Source organism: Lissotriton helveticus, chromosome 1_1, assembly GCF_964261635.1.
Source record: "Lissotriton helveticus chromosome 1_1, aLisHel1.1, whole genome shotgun sequence".
Classification (NCBI taxonomy): Eukaryota; Metazoa; Chordata; class Amphibia; order Caudata; family Salamandridae; genus Lissotriton; species Lissotriton helveticus.
In genome coordinates, this window is record NC_136057.1 from 870368454 (window position 1) to 870382349 (window position 13896).

The 13896-nt window shown below is 43.4% G+C and overlaps 1 protein-coding gene across 1 annotated transcript in view; it reads left to right on the plus strand.

Moving 5' to 3' along the window:
• Nucleotides 1–13896, plus strand: part of SLC16A7 (solute carrier family 16 member 7) — a 579533-nt gene that overhangs the window by 34542 nt on the left and 531095 nt on the right. The window lies entirely within an intron of this gene.

The window sequence follows — 13896 nt, forward strand, 5'->3', positions numbered from 1 at the left end:
CGACTTCACACCAGTATTCCTCTCACTGTTGCCCACAACAGCAGCAGTACAGTTATACCTATGACGGATGCTTATACCTATAGGCCATCTGTTGAATTTTCCCTTTCCTTTCAGTTGTCTGTAGTGGCCGCTACGTGACCTGTTTGTCACTGCATAACACTCTTGAATGAATCAAAAGTATCTGCACATTTACTGAGCAACAGAAATGTCTGAGGTATGCACCACTAAAAGCTATTTAGTCTGAGAGAGAGGTCTGCTGCCCAATGTGAGGAATTCTATAACCTCAGTGATATATCTACATTTTTGAAACATCTGCCTTTAACATCTGTGCACTACTGCATGATCTATAGGAGGAGACAAGGGAACACACCAATGCCGAAGGTGTACACTTATAAAATCTGCTTAAACTAAAATATAGTTCTGCTGTGTAAGGTGCATGCATGTATCATCTGTGCAAATAGGAAGACACTGCTATACAATGAATATATGTAAAATAATCTGCTGGGAGCTTCACGCCGATGGTGGAGGAAGCACAAAGCAGTGCTCCAGCCTTAAGATACCCATCCAATACCATCCTGATAATGCTGGCTGACCCAGGGGTGGGTTAAATGAAGGAGATACACTCCCTACTGCCGCAGGTGCCATTAACCACAGAATCCCCTAATATTAGAGACTCATTGACGAAGTGCCGAGATGGAGCTGAGCTGCGAAGGCATTAAACAAAGTGACTGCCACTGAGCGGCAATAGAACAGAGACTCAGACCGGGGCGCTATTAGACTCGCTTTGTGGCCATGCGCCACCTGAGCTGCAGCCCACGCAGTGCTGTAAAGTAGAGGACCCCAGACAATATGGGCACTCCCAACAAGTGGGGAAAGAGCTGAGGCACACAGCAAGACTCCACTCTGCTGCACAAGAGCACTTTTGTGACCTGCCTGCTATGCCACCGCCTCTATTCTCTACCTCCACTTTATCGCTCAGAATTCGGCCCAGATCGTGCCCTATGGGTGAGCACCCAGAACAACTACCACATCTCTGGAGTACCAGGATAAGAGGGCGCCTGGGGTCAGGGAGCTACGCCGAGGAGCTATAGTGGCTGAGTAGAGCGTGGTATCCCTGAACCCCTCACTGAGTGAGCTGAGAAGAACATAGTTGAGATTATAAAAAGGAGGAGACCAAGAACTTTGTGGGCCACATATGAATAAGAGGACATATTCATGGGGACTCCACACGGCTGTAACATTTTTTGTGATCTGCAGGCTGACGATGGCACATGATGGTGAATGGTTGTGGGCCAGCTGAAGATGCTGTTTAGCTGTGTCTCTGCCCCAGACTTCCCCAAGCTGAGAAAAGGGAACTTGCGGGAAGGCATTGATGAGGTCGTCATTCCCCCCGCCCCATAATATACGTATTAAAAAACTACACTATTGAAGGGGAATCGTGAGTTGGGGAGGGTGGTATGTTTACTGCAGGGTATTCAGACAGCCCCCTGCAGAAACTGTGAACTGTGTGTGAGCAGCAACAAACAGTTGCCCAACACTGGGATATGAGGGGCATCATGGCTAAGTGAGGGGAACTGAGCTACCTGATAACTGTCCAAGCAGATCATTGGAGGTGTGAAAACCTGAAAGACTTGACTGTAATCCTGCCGACCCCCCTCTTTCAATGAACATCATCAATACTGGCATCTGGTTGTGGTGAAAGGTGGTGGCTGCGGCTGCATACCCACTATTGCCAATTGGAGTAGCAACATCTGGCTGCATCTCTACACAACAGCCCTATGGCCAGTGCTCATTGCCTGCCCCCCCTAAACCATGTTGTGGTAAACTGCTGGATGAAGGGACCAGAAATAGGACACCACTCCAGTGGAAGTCTCCCTTAATACTAGAAGAGAACAAGGAGACAGAACAGGAGTACTAGGATCCCCCTGAAGGCCCAACCCTCCAAGACATCATGCAAGCTATAACGGTTTCTTGGAGGCATTTGAGGCTAAGATAGACATGTTGGTGACAGACATGGGCATATTACAGGATGACCATTGACACTTGGCAGAGCGAGTCACTACAGTAGAGAGGGATATAGCAGAATTGCCACCGACATTGAAGACAGCATCAAGCAGAGCACTACATTGGAGTCCAAAGTCAAGACACTAGAATTACGAGCAGAAGATGCGGAAAACAGATCTTGGAGGAACAACATCCGCATAATAGGTTTGCCCAAGAAAATTGAAAGGTCCAATATGGTGGAATATTTAGAGGGATGGCTCCCAGAGGACATGGCAGAGGAAAGCCTTTCCTCGTTTTGCTCCTTAGAGAGCGTGCATAGGGTGCCAGCTCGACCGCTGCTTCTGGTGCCCCACCAAGACCAGAAGTGGCATGACTACTGTACTATAAAGAGAGAGACTACATATTTAACCAGGCCAGGCGCAAAGGGGACATTACTGTGGAAAACAGCGTCATGAGAATATTCCCAGACTTCTCCAGAGAAGTGCACAGCCAGAGGTCCTCCTTCCTAGATGCAAAGGAAAGTCTGCAAAAATAGCAGATAGCATATGCAATGATTTTCCTAACATAACTGTGCAAGGCAACAGAGGCAGGAATGCAATTCTTCCAGTCCCCACAGGAAGTCTGGAACTGGGTGAATCAGTCATTGCCACCCAGTCATAGCCATCCTTCATGTGGAGGCCATCCTCGCTGAGCTAGAGCAAACCTCAGGACCAATCTTTGCAATACAGTGAACCCCCACGTTGGAGCAGGTACATCAAGAAAGGCTAAAGGTGATGGAGGTGGTAGTCTCCCTGAGACTCTTCGAGAGCGGTACTGCAAAAAAGTCTTAAACCATTCGAGAATGGTTCCTCCTAAACCCATCCTGTTTTTGAGTCGATTTAGTAATTTCTCATGGTTAACTGTGTCAAACGCCGATGATAGGTCCAGAAGAATTAAGATACACGTTTTGTCTTTGTCTAGTGCCTGTAGGGCAGCATCCACGATACGGAGGATTGTGGTTATAGTACTGTGATCTGGCCTGAAGCCACATTGACATTCATCTAGCAGATTCAATTTCGCAATGTGTTGGCTAAGTTGTTGTTGCACACATTTTTCAAGCACTTTCGCTAGAAGTGGAATATTGGATACTGGTTTGAAATTGTCTGGACCAGCAGGGTTCAGTGTATTTTTTTGCAGAATGGGAATGGCATGGCCCAATTTTAGAGAGTTAGGTATGGAACCTTGAATTAAGGACTTGTTGTTTATTGTGGTCCATATGGGTATGATAAATTGGTTGGTTGAGAACATACAGTTAGAGTGGGTCATTAAAGTGGTTATTCGGTTTTATGGACAACCGGATTTTGGAGATATTGTGCTCATCATATCGATTAAAGGTAGACCAGCTATTTTTCTGGTGAAGACAATTAGGTCATTTTCAACAATGCCCTTTTCCATGTTATAGTACAGGTCAGAGATCAGAGTCTCTGGGTATCGTCTCAGAAGATTGTGTTTAAAGGTTTTAGTAGCGGTTTTGGAGAGGTTTGGGGGGTATACTATGGAGTAGGAATTACATCCTGATGTTTTCAAGCACATTCCTGCCATGACTGACGGAAGAGCAAATGTAGATTTAAAAAATATATGATTCTTTCCACTTCCTCTACGCTTTCCCTTCAATCTATAGAGGGCTATCTAGGGGCAATGGTGTTACAAAATGGCCCGCACTAATCAGAAATAATTACTACGGCTAGTATGGCTGCAACTCTAATACATTCCATATCCTGTGTTGGAGGCTGTTTCAAAATGGCTGCTTCTTTGTACTGAGTACCTATTCAAGTCCTATTTTTAATTCTGTTATCCGAGGTGCGGTTGTCCTCTTTCCATTAACAGTGGCCTCTTTTCTTTGTTAGAGAATGTTTCAATATGGCCGCTTCTTTTGTAATAGTCCACTCAAGTCCTATTTTTCTTTCTGGTATCCGAGGAGAAATGGTCCTCTCTCTATTATCATTGCTCTCTTTCCTTGTTGGAGGGCTTGGAGACCACTCATCAGCCGGCCATTTTGACCCTATGGCCAACTATATTTAAGTATTATATATAACCGGGGCCAGGGCCTCCAATCAGCACTGTAAGATGACTGTCCTGCTCAGCTGCCGGTGCAAATGTTTGTGGAGAGATTCTTCTGCGCCCTTCATGGCCTTGCAACCGATTTTTCTGCCTGGGCTCATTGCCTCTCGAATACAGTTGGGATGAATGTTGTGTTTTTGAGTTATTTCAAATAGGTTGTAGTCCTGAGGATTTGGTCACTGAGCTCCCTGGCAACAGATGACCTTGTACCCCAAAGGAATAAGAGTTTGGTGGCCAAAGAGGGGGCAGTATTGCGAAGACGGTGGAGAGGTCCAGCTTGTTTCACCACTTACTCAGCATATGCCCAAGGCACGTTGATTTGGGTTCGTGCAGGGGTGCAACTGCCAAGAAATAATCAAGACTAATGTCAGACAATACTTTACAGATGATAGCAGCACAGCCTCCTCCCCACAAGTCGAGTGGGATGCTTTTAAATTGAGCCTCAGAGTCAAGTGGATAGCTGAATTGGTTGCTGGAGGTTTAGGCAGCTGAGCTAGTGCCGAGGGACATTGAGGGTCATAGGCCTGGATGGCCTGATCTTCAACCAAGGCTGCTGCAGTGTAAAGAGGAGTTGGCGAGCCAGGTGTAATGCCTTCATGGGATCCCTTCTGGCATGACTCGCTAACCCCTCGAAGAGGGTCTCAATGATTGTAGAAATAGAAGCTGATGGTGCAACCCAACGATACAGAAAGAAAGAGATTAACCAATATTTTCTCTGTTACTACGCTGAAGTGTAAGCAAGCTCCATAGAACATAATAGTGATCTGGTTCGGGCCAAACTGTCACCATTGCCCATTGGCACCCTCACACAGTAAGAAGATGAGGAACTGGACAATGTAAACACAAGGAGATGGTGGATGGATTGCTGAAACTTTTCAGACAGTCACCCCAGTCACAGATCTGGGTTGAATCCATCTTCGTTCTTTAGTTCACTTCGCCACCTCAGTTCAGACACAGCCATGTGCAAATCCGTCTTGACCCTGTGCCTCATGGGAACAGTTCAGACTGAACTGCCAAGCCAGGTCTTCCCTGGACAGGAAACAAGCATCCTGGGACCGGTTTCGTTGTAACACTCCTCACCATCCAGGCTAGCTTAAATCCAGTGGCAAAGTAAGCAAGGGAACTGGACAATGACATAACAGAAATTCGAGCGACAATAACAAAAAGCTAGCGAAAGGTAAGAAGCCGGGATCTGATGGATTTCTGGTCGAATTCTATGACAATTATAAAGCAGATCTGGCCCCAAAGTTTATGGAACTCTGTAAAGCCACCAGAGAAACTGAAAACGTGCCTGCCTCCATGAAAGAGGCATAGGTGATCCCTTTACTAAAGACTGGCAAGCTAGCACATGATTACAGGTCTTATAGACTGCTGTAAATGTTAAATACTGACCACAAAATCTTAAGTGAAAATCTTGGCTACCAGACTCCTTCCTCATGTGTCCAAACTAGTGCACCCGGACCAAACGGGCTTTATCCCAGACCACAATATGGCACTTAATATAAGACGACTACTGACACTCCTGAAAGCCAACAGCTATGACCATAGTAAAGCAGCTGTATTTTCTGTTGACATAGAAAAAACATTTGACAGCTTGGAATGAGGCTATTTTTATTGGGTGCTGAAGCCCATATACTTGAGACATGGGTTCTTAATATGGGTCAACTTACGATAAGCTGGGGAACAAGGCAGGGATACCCCATCCCCATTGCTATTTGCGTTAGCAATGGAACCTTTGGCCTCTTATTCCAATACGGGGAATTGGTATGAGGGGATACAAATGGGCAACAGTTCTCATCGCATAGCTTTATATGTGGACGATCTGCTCCTCTTTCAGAAAGACACATCAAGAGTCCTACATGGAGTCAGGACTATACTCGCAGACTATAACCTCCCACCGGGCCACTTTCTCATTCACAGAACAGTGACGGCAGCATACCGTAAGCACTGGAAAATGGGACTGACAGAACCCCAACCTCATAGGACCTGCCAATATATTGTATCGGCTGCTGGGACATACCGAGCAGTGACAACACTCTATAGAGCTATACGTTGGGACCTATTGCCGCCGTTACTTAATCTTCACACCAAACAGGGGGAAGACCTGTAGATTCCTATTTCTGGGAAAGACTGGGTAACAATATTAGAAAGAGTACCAAAAGTGTCTAAAAATGCCAGCTTTAAACTGCTTTATTTTTATATTCTACATAGGGTCTACCTCACACATAATGCATTAATAGATATTTTAACATGGCTGACTCTGCTTGTCCGAGGTGCAAGAAAATAGAGGCGGAAATCATGCACATGTTGCAGCACTGTCCTAACTTGCAGGCCTACTGGGGGGAAGTAACGACTATCACTGAAGAGGTTATAGAGAAGGAAACCCACCTGTTCTCCAAGTCTACTAGGCTGGCTCCCCCATACATCTACAATGAAAGTCACAAGCAGATTCCAAGATTTGGTATTATATTAGCTAAGAGGGAAATCACCAAGCATCACAAATTCCCAGTAGGCCATAGAATGGCCACCTGGTGAAGGGAACTTGAGAAATTGGTTAGGATGCAAGGGAAAGGTACTTTTTAGGAATGTTAGAGATGCTTTTAAGTACAATTTACATGGCCTGAGCATGGGGGGCACTAGTAGATAGTATGAAAAACTCAGATTCCCAGTCAAGATTGCAGTCCCCTGGAGACTCCCCTGCCCGACCATCTCCTCTGGGACGTGAGCGAATAGACCGAACCCCACCTAGTATAGTGCAGCTCCCCTGAACCTCAAAAACACAAATGATGACAAGCTTCCTAGATATTAATCCCAGACACAAAAGGGCCCAACCAAATCAGCCTATTTTAAAGACTAATGTATCATTCTGCATCACAACTCACATACTGGAGAGGGTGGGAAGGAAGGAGTTAATGATTGAACTGTTACTATCGTGAAAATTATGGAGAAAAGAGTCAACAAGCAGCTGTCACACTTCTTGCATGACTCCCAATCAGGTTTCCACACAAGCTGTAGTACTGAGTCCTCCCTATTTGAGGAATCTGAATTTATTAAGGAAAAACTCAATCAGAGCTCACCTGTGTTGCTTATGCTTCTGAATTTGTCTTCAGGCTTAGATGCTGTCTCTCATGCCATCTTACTTGACAGAATCAAAAGAACTGGTGTCAGAGTCCGGGCTCTGTGCTGGCTGTAATCCTTCCTGTCTGATCGCTCCTAAGCAGTCCTCCTTCCTCCTCTTCTTCCAAACCTTTGGTTTGCGTAGTCCCCCCGGGTTTGGCACTTAGCCCCAATCTTTTTAATATTTATTTTGAGACTTTGGCTTAACTGGTGGAATCCTGGGAGTGTGGGTGGTCTCCTACACGGATGTCAGCCAGCTCTTTTTGAGGTTCCATGAAAACATGCTTGCAACGCTGAGTTCCTTCAAGCTGTGCCTGAAGACTGTGGTGGAATGGATGGAAGGAAGCTATCTTAAGCTGAACTCCGAAAAAAATACGATATCCTTTTTTGCACTAAGTTCTTTCCCGAGGCCAGTCTCTGGTGGCCACTTGTACTGAGGGCTGCCCCTCCCCCAACTTTAATTGCCAGAAACCTTGGGGTAAAATTCGAAACACATCTTTCTTTTGAGCTTCAAATTAAGTCCCTTTCCGCCACTTGCCTTCCCACCCTCTGATCTCTTAGGAGGATGCTCCACCTCATTCCGGTGGACTCCCGAACACTGCCGTCTATGCCCTGGTTAAGGCAAAACTAGACTATGCTACTAGTTTATATTCAGGCCTACCAGTTTCCTAATTCGACCGCCCCAAATGATCCAGAATTCTTCTGCATGTCTCATCTTTAGGATCCCTCCTCGTCTGCCAACTTCTCCTCATTTGCTGCATCTTCACTGGCTTCCTGTCATCAAGACAATCCAGTTTAAGGCACTTACTTTGATCATCATAGCCTTTACTCATAAAGGTCCTCTCTACCTTAAGAGCAGACTTAAGCCTTACTTCCACACCAGAGCCCTGAGGTCCAGCAACCTCAAGTTACTGCATGTTCTCCGCATACATAAAGCCAGAAAAGGCAGGCGCTCCTTCACGTATTTGGCTCAGTCTGCAATGCAGTTCCTCGGAATCTGTCTTCAGACTCAATCTTTAAACCCTTCTGTTTTATAGCTATTTTGTTGCTGTGTAATCATTAGTTCCTCCCTCACTCTCGCAATCTTTCTGCTAGTGCCGGGATACCTCCTCGGAGGTAGCTATGCACTCTATATATGTCATGAATTGAATTGAACGACCATTACACAATGTGAAGTGAAATGAGAGCCCATGGTGGGCCACCACTGGCTATTTCTGCCTGATGCATCATGTAAGTGTTGAAATCACAATACACTCTGTTTACATTTTTTTAGAATAATCTGCTGGGACAGTTCGGTTGGCTAAAGTGCACACCTTGTAACACCTATATGTTTAAGGAAATCGTATGCTCTTTTAGGTGCACGCTTGTCGTTTTTTACAACATGCAGCGAGAGTGTTGCTGTTGACTAGCCACTTAAAATCAATGTAATCTGGGAGGAAGTCATGTAGTCTAAAGTGGGCCTATCACATCTATTTTAATATCTGCATGGACAGAGGGCTAGATTTACTGTCTCAAAGTGAACCAACACTTATGTACTCTGCATAGGTAGAGTGCCCTAGGGTTCTCCCCGTAATGACCCTAACGTACTCTGATTCTGTCAAAAAGTGTGTTCCAAAGTCAATCAAAATGTGACTTTATGTTTTATGGATGTTTGCAAGTTAGAGCTCACAATGGCCAAGAGACAGACTTAAGCTTGGGCTTGCCTCACAACCTCTTCATTTCTTCTAATTCAATCACATGACAATAGACGGTTGCTCTCAGTAGACCTAACTGACTATACCTGTCTAACCATTCTACTCTGGGGCAGATCCTGCCCTTGAACGCCTGCTCTTCAATGAGCTCTCTAGCGACTCTTGCCAAGTAAGATGGACCTCTGGCCTGGCTTGGAGTAAATAAAATCTCTTAGAATCTTGGGGCAGCCAGCTGGTGTTCCTTCTTTGGGTTGAAGTTACAGTTGGTGATTTAAATACTCTGAAAAGAGTACCAGCTCCAGACTCCACCGAAGTTTACCATCTGCCATTTTTATGGGCAAATCAGTATCTTGGTCACAAACCATTATCAATGGCTATGGTCAATGTTGTGACATTTACAAACAATTGATCCTCATGTCATTATACCTAGGTGGGTTGGTGTTCTAAAAATTGGATCGTGGTTGTAAAAACTTTGGGAAGCACTTCTTTAAAGTAATGAAAGAAAAGTCAGTTTTAATACATTAAAAGTATTAATGTTGCTACAGGCCTACTTTGTAAGGCTGGGTGTGAGTTACTTAAATTCTAGTGGAACTCTTTATGTTTAGCATTTGAGTCAGAACAGCAATGGGGGGAATTTATGAACGTAATATTGTGAATCATTGACTAATATGTAATTGTTATTGAATCAATGCTAAAGATAAGTCAGGTTACAACCAGTGTATGCAAGTGTAATATTGAACGCAAGTAATAACTTATAACTCCTTGTTGACATGGACGCTGTTATTTCAAAGTTAGACATATTCAACATTGATTGAGTATACATAATATATTTGTTTGGCAAATAAAACAGATAAGTATGGAAGGTAATTGTGGGAATGTTTGCTTTGTTTTAATAGAAGTTCACAATGTAAACATGAGAACCGGCTTTGAACCAGGATGCGGCTAACAAGCTCGACAGAGCTCGTGCTTGAAATTATGGTTATCTTCTTTTGCCATATGTATATGTTTATGGTTACATTACACCTTTTGCGTATGCTTAACACTGTGCTGGTGTTCTTAAAATGCAGTTTGATTGTTACAGTTTTCAGCACGTAAAACAATATCTAAAGTCTTTATCACTTATTCCTGTAACGCACTTAATCCTAAGTGAGACAGACACAGTCATTTGGCATGCATTTTTCATTTTTTTGTTGATTTACTAAACTAAATTAATGTGATGATAAAAAACTATCAAGCTAGATAAAGGACAAGAGGAACATTCACATTAGGTAGGACATGTAGAACAGCGGTTGTTTTAAAGAGAGCTTCTAAACTGGAAGCGATTTGCTCAATAGGAGGAGGGTGAGAGACTTCTAGATTATTGAGCAACACGTCATAACAGAATAACAAGAATAGCCTGTGGTAAAAAAATTTAATTTACATACAAAAACGAACAATTTTATAACATTTTTATTATTGAAGATACATTTGTACTATACTATAGTGACACCTGAAGTGATCGAGTTTTTCTAGATATTAACCTAATTTTGCTGATCGTTAGTTGGTACCGTGCCAACTCAACCGAACAAGTTAACATTATGGGCCATATGTATGAAGGTACCCATTTGCGAATCTCAAATAGCGATTTTTAAGAAATCGCTATTTGAGATTCGCAAATTGGTATGTATGTAGAAAATCGCATTTTTATTGCGATTTCTTAAAATTCCTTAATTGCGATTAGCAAATTGCGAATCGCAATTAAGGAATACTTTCCCATTCATTTCTATTGGCCAGGAGGCCCATAGGAATGAATGGGAAGTTATTCTCAATTTGCGATTCGCAATTTGCTAATCGCAAATTGAGAATAATTTCAAGGGTGCAGGGGTGTCCAAAGGACACCCTGTTGCACCCCTGAAATACGCATGGGTGCACATGTGGCGCACATACATGCCCTAGGGGAATGTATGTGTGTCATATGGCACTTTGAAAAATGCAAAAATTTGCATTTTTCAAGGAATTTGTAACTTACCACCAACTAGAAGTTGGTGGTAATTTGTGATTCCTTAAGGACATTTTGCTAATTTTTTTAGCTTCATACATTGCATTTAAGGAATCGCAAAATTTGCGATTCCTTAAATGCAATTGCAAAATAAGGGCCGCAAATTTTGCGATTCCTTGTTTTGCACCAGATTTTGCTTTATACATACCATTTAGCAAATTCGCATTCGCAAAGGCCGAAATTCTGCGAATTTTGGCCTTTGCGAATGCGAATTTACTTGATACATATGGCCCTATATCTCTAAGAAATAAAAGCTATTGTATGGTAGTATTGGCTATGTAATCAGAAGTTGACCTGAAAAAGATGGAAGGAATCAGTTGGGTTTGGTAAGATTTCATTTTATGGGTTTGTGGTGTACCCACCTTAATCTGCATCCAGCTCTCTGCCATCGAACTACCGATATAGAGGGTTGTTTGGGAGGGTGCTTGTTAATGTATGTGTGTAGGAAATTGGCTTTTGGTACAGGGGGTGAAAGTCCCACTCAGGCAACAACCACAATTCTTGTCAGGATGAACCTCAACAGTTACTAAATTAACCTGCGCTTAACCCTGTGGTAGCTTGGCACAAAAGCAGTTAGGCTTAACTTAGACAATGTGTAAAGTATTTATGCAGCATACAAACAATAATAAAGTGAAAACACAACATGGAAAAATCCCTAACAGTGTAAATTTTAATAAATAAAATGATACCAAACTGAAAGGAATCCAATCAGTAGAACCAGAGATATTCAGTTTTAAAGTTTTTAGTGAAAATAGCACCTAAAAGCACAAAGTGCCACTAACACTCTTGTTGCATTAGACTGGGGGAAAGTCACAAGTTTCGGGCCAACTGTGATGGAGTACGGGTCGGATACAGGGACCAAGTTAGTTCAGCTGAAAATTTACCTTCATAATCCGGCACAGAGAGTTGGATTCTTGGTAGAGGAGGCCGTGAGGAGGAGACGTCATCACTGTAGCACGAAGAGCAAGTTGGGAGTTGGGAAAGTTGTTGCTCTAGTGAGAAGAGCTGGTCAAGCGTCACGGACGGTCGTTGCTACAGCCTTGTGTTATGGTTGTTGCAGGCTGGCATTGCTGTAGCATGAAGTTCAGGTTTTGCATTGCTGGTCGTCACTGGCAGACACTGTTGACATGAAGAACTATTTCATCACAGCTTCATGCTGGCGTTTGTCATGGTCAGAAAGGTCTTAGTGCAAATGGTTCTGTTTACAGTCCCGAGGAGCCCAAACTCCAGAATTTACAATTTTACTTCAGGAGGATTACACTTGGATGCCAGCCAATGGTCCAGGACATGCAGAGTCACTTCTTGGGATCAGGGAAACACTCCAGCAGAAGACAGCTGGACTCAGTCAGCTCTAGTTGCGGTCCAGGCATGTTCAGTTGCAGCAGACCAGCTGTACATTTGCTGGGAGGCCTCCGAAACCTTTTGTGTCTCTTTAGTTCACACAGACGGTCATACAACTGACCTTTAGAGTAACTCTGATTAGCCTCGAATTAAGGCAACCAGGTCCAATCTTCCTTCTCAGACAGCAAGGCAGTCCTTCAAACAGCAGGGCAATTCCCTGGCAGCAGGGAAGTCCCTCTTTTGTGACTTCCACAGGTCCAGGAGAGTTCTGAAGAGTGGCTTTGGAGATCCAATAGTTTTACCTGTGCCCAACCTTTGTATGGGAAGAATTCCTGTCCTACCCCAAAATCTGGTTCTGGAAAGTTGTTTCCCAGTCAAGGCTTCAAACTTTCTGGCGTGAAAAAACTCAGGCAGGCATAGTGTTTGGTTCCTTTGTGTAGGTGGCAAAGCCTTTTGAAGTGTAAGTGGGGCTGCGTACAACCCTCCCTAGTCATCCTGCTATGATGGCCCATCCTGTCAACAATTAATCCCCCTTTGACTTACTGTCTGGAAGCAATACACAAACCCCAGCAGCAGAGCCATTTTCAGTCATGTGACCCAGGACACTGGCAGAAGGCACACATGTTTGGGACAAGATAATGCCATCTTTCTAATAGTGACATCTTCAGAATTCTCACTTAAAATATGACTTTAGCATTAAAGAGGATTTTAAATGGCAATTAATTTGAATGTAAACAGTATATTTCCATCTGCTCCTAATCTAAAGTTAGTACTTATTAAATGTAATGAGGTAACCTATTAGTTAATGAGAGAGATTTGTTGTACATACCCTGGCTGTGAAAACCTCCCATGTTAATTTTATACTTTATACAGTAAGGCCTGGGCACACATGCTCTTCTTTTTAAATAACAATGCACCCTGCCCTAGGAGTTTTTATGACCTACCTCTGGGGTGACTTATAAGTATTAAAAGGAAGGTTTAGGCTTGGCAAAAGATTTATTTTGCCAGGTCAAAATGCTAGTTAAAAATGGTACTACAGTCTGCAGTGGCAGGCCTGAGACATGTTTTAAAAGGCTCCTTTAGTGGGCGGCATAATGAGTCCTGCAGTCTCTCGTGTAGCATTTAACTTACAGGTCCTAGGTACATGTAGTACAATTGTCTAGGTACTTACAAGTAAATCAAATGCACCAATTTGGTGTAAGCCAATTTTACCATGTTTGAATGTGAGAGCACTAGAACTTTAGCACTGGTTAGCAGTGACAAAGTGCACTGAATCCTAAGGTAAAAAAAAACAAACCCGGCAAAACAGGAGGTGTTAAAGGGAACAGTTTGGGGTAATACCACACCAAGGATGTCCGCTAAAACAATGTGCTTAAGTGGGTATCATCTACTCAGATTTGGTAGTAAAATTAATATAGAAATATCCGATAAATTTTGAAAAGAAGGGGCTGTATAGGAATTCATGGGGTTCAAGTAAAGTTAGTGATGCAAGATGAAACAGTGCTATCAAACAAAGGCGTGGGTCCTGTCTCTATCTAGCCTGGACCTCACTAATAGCAAAAACAAGTAAATGACCAGATATATTATTTTACCATTACTCCAAAG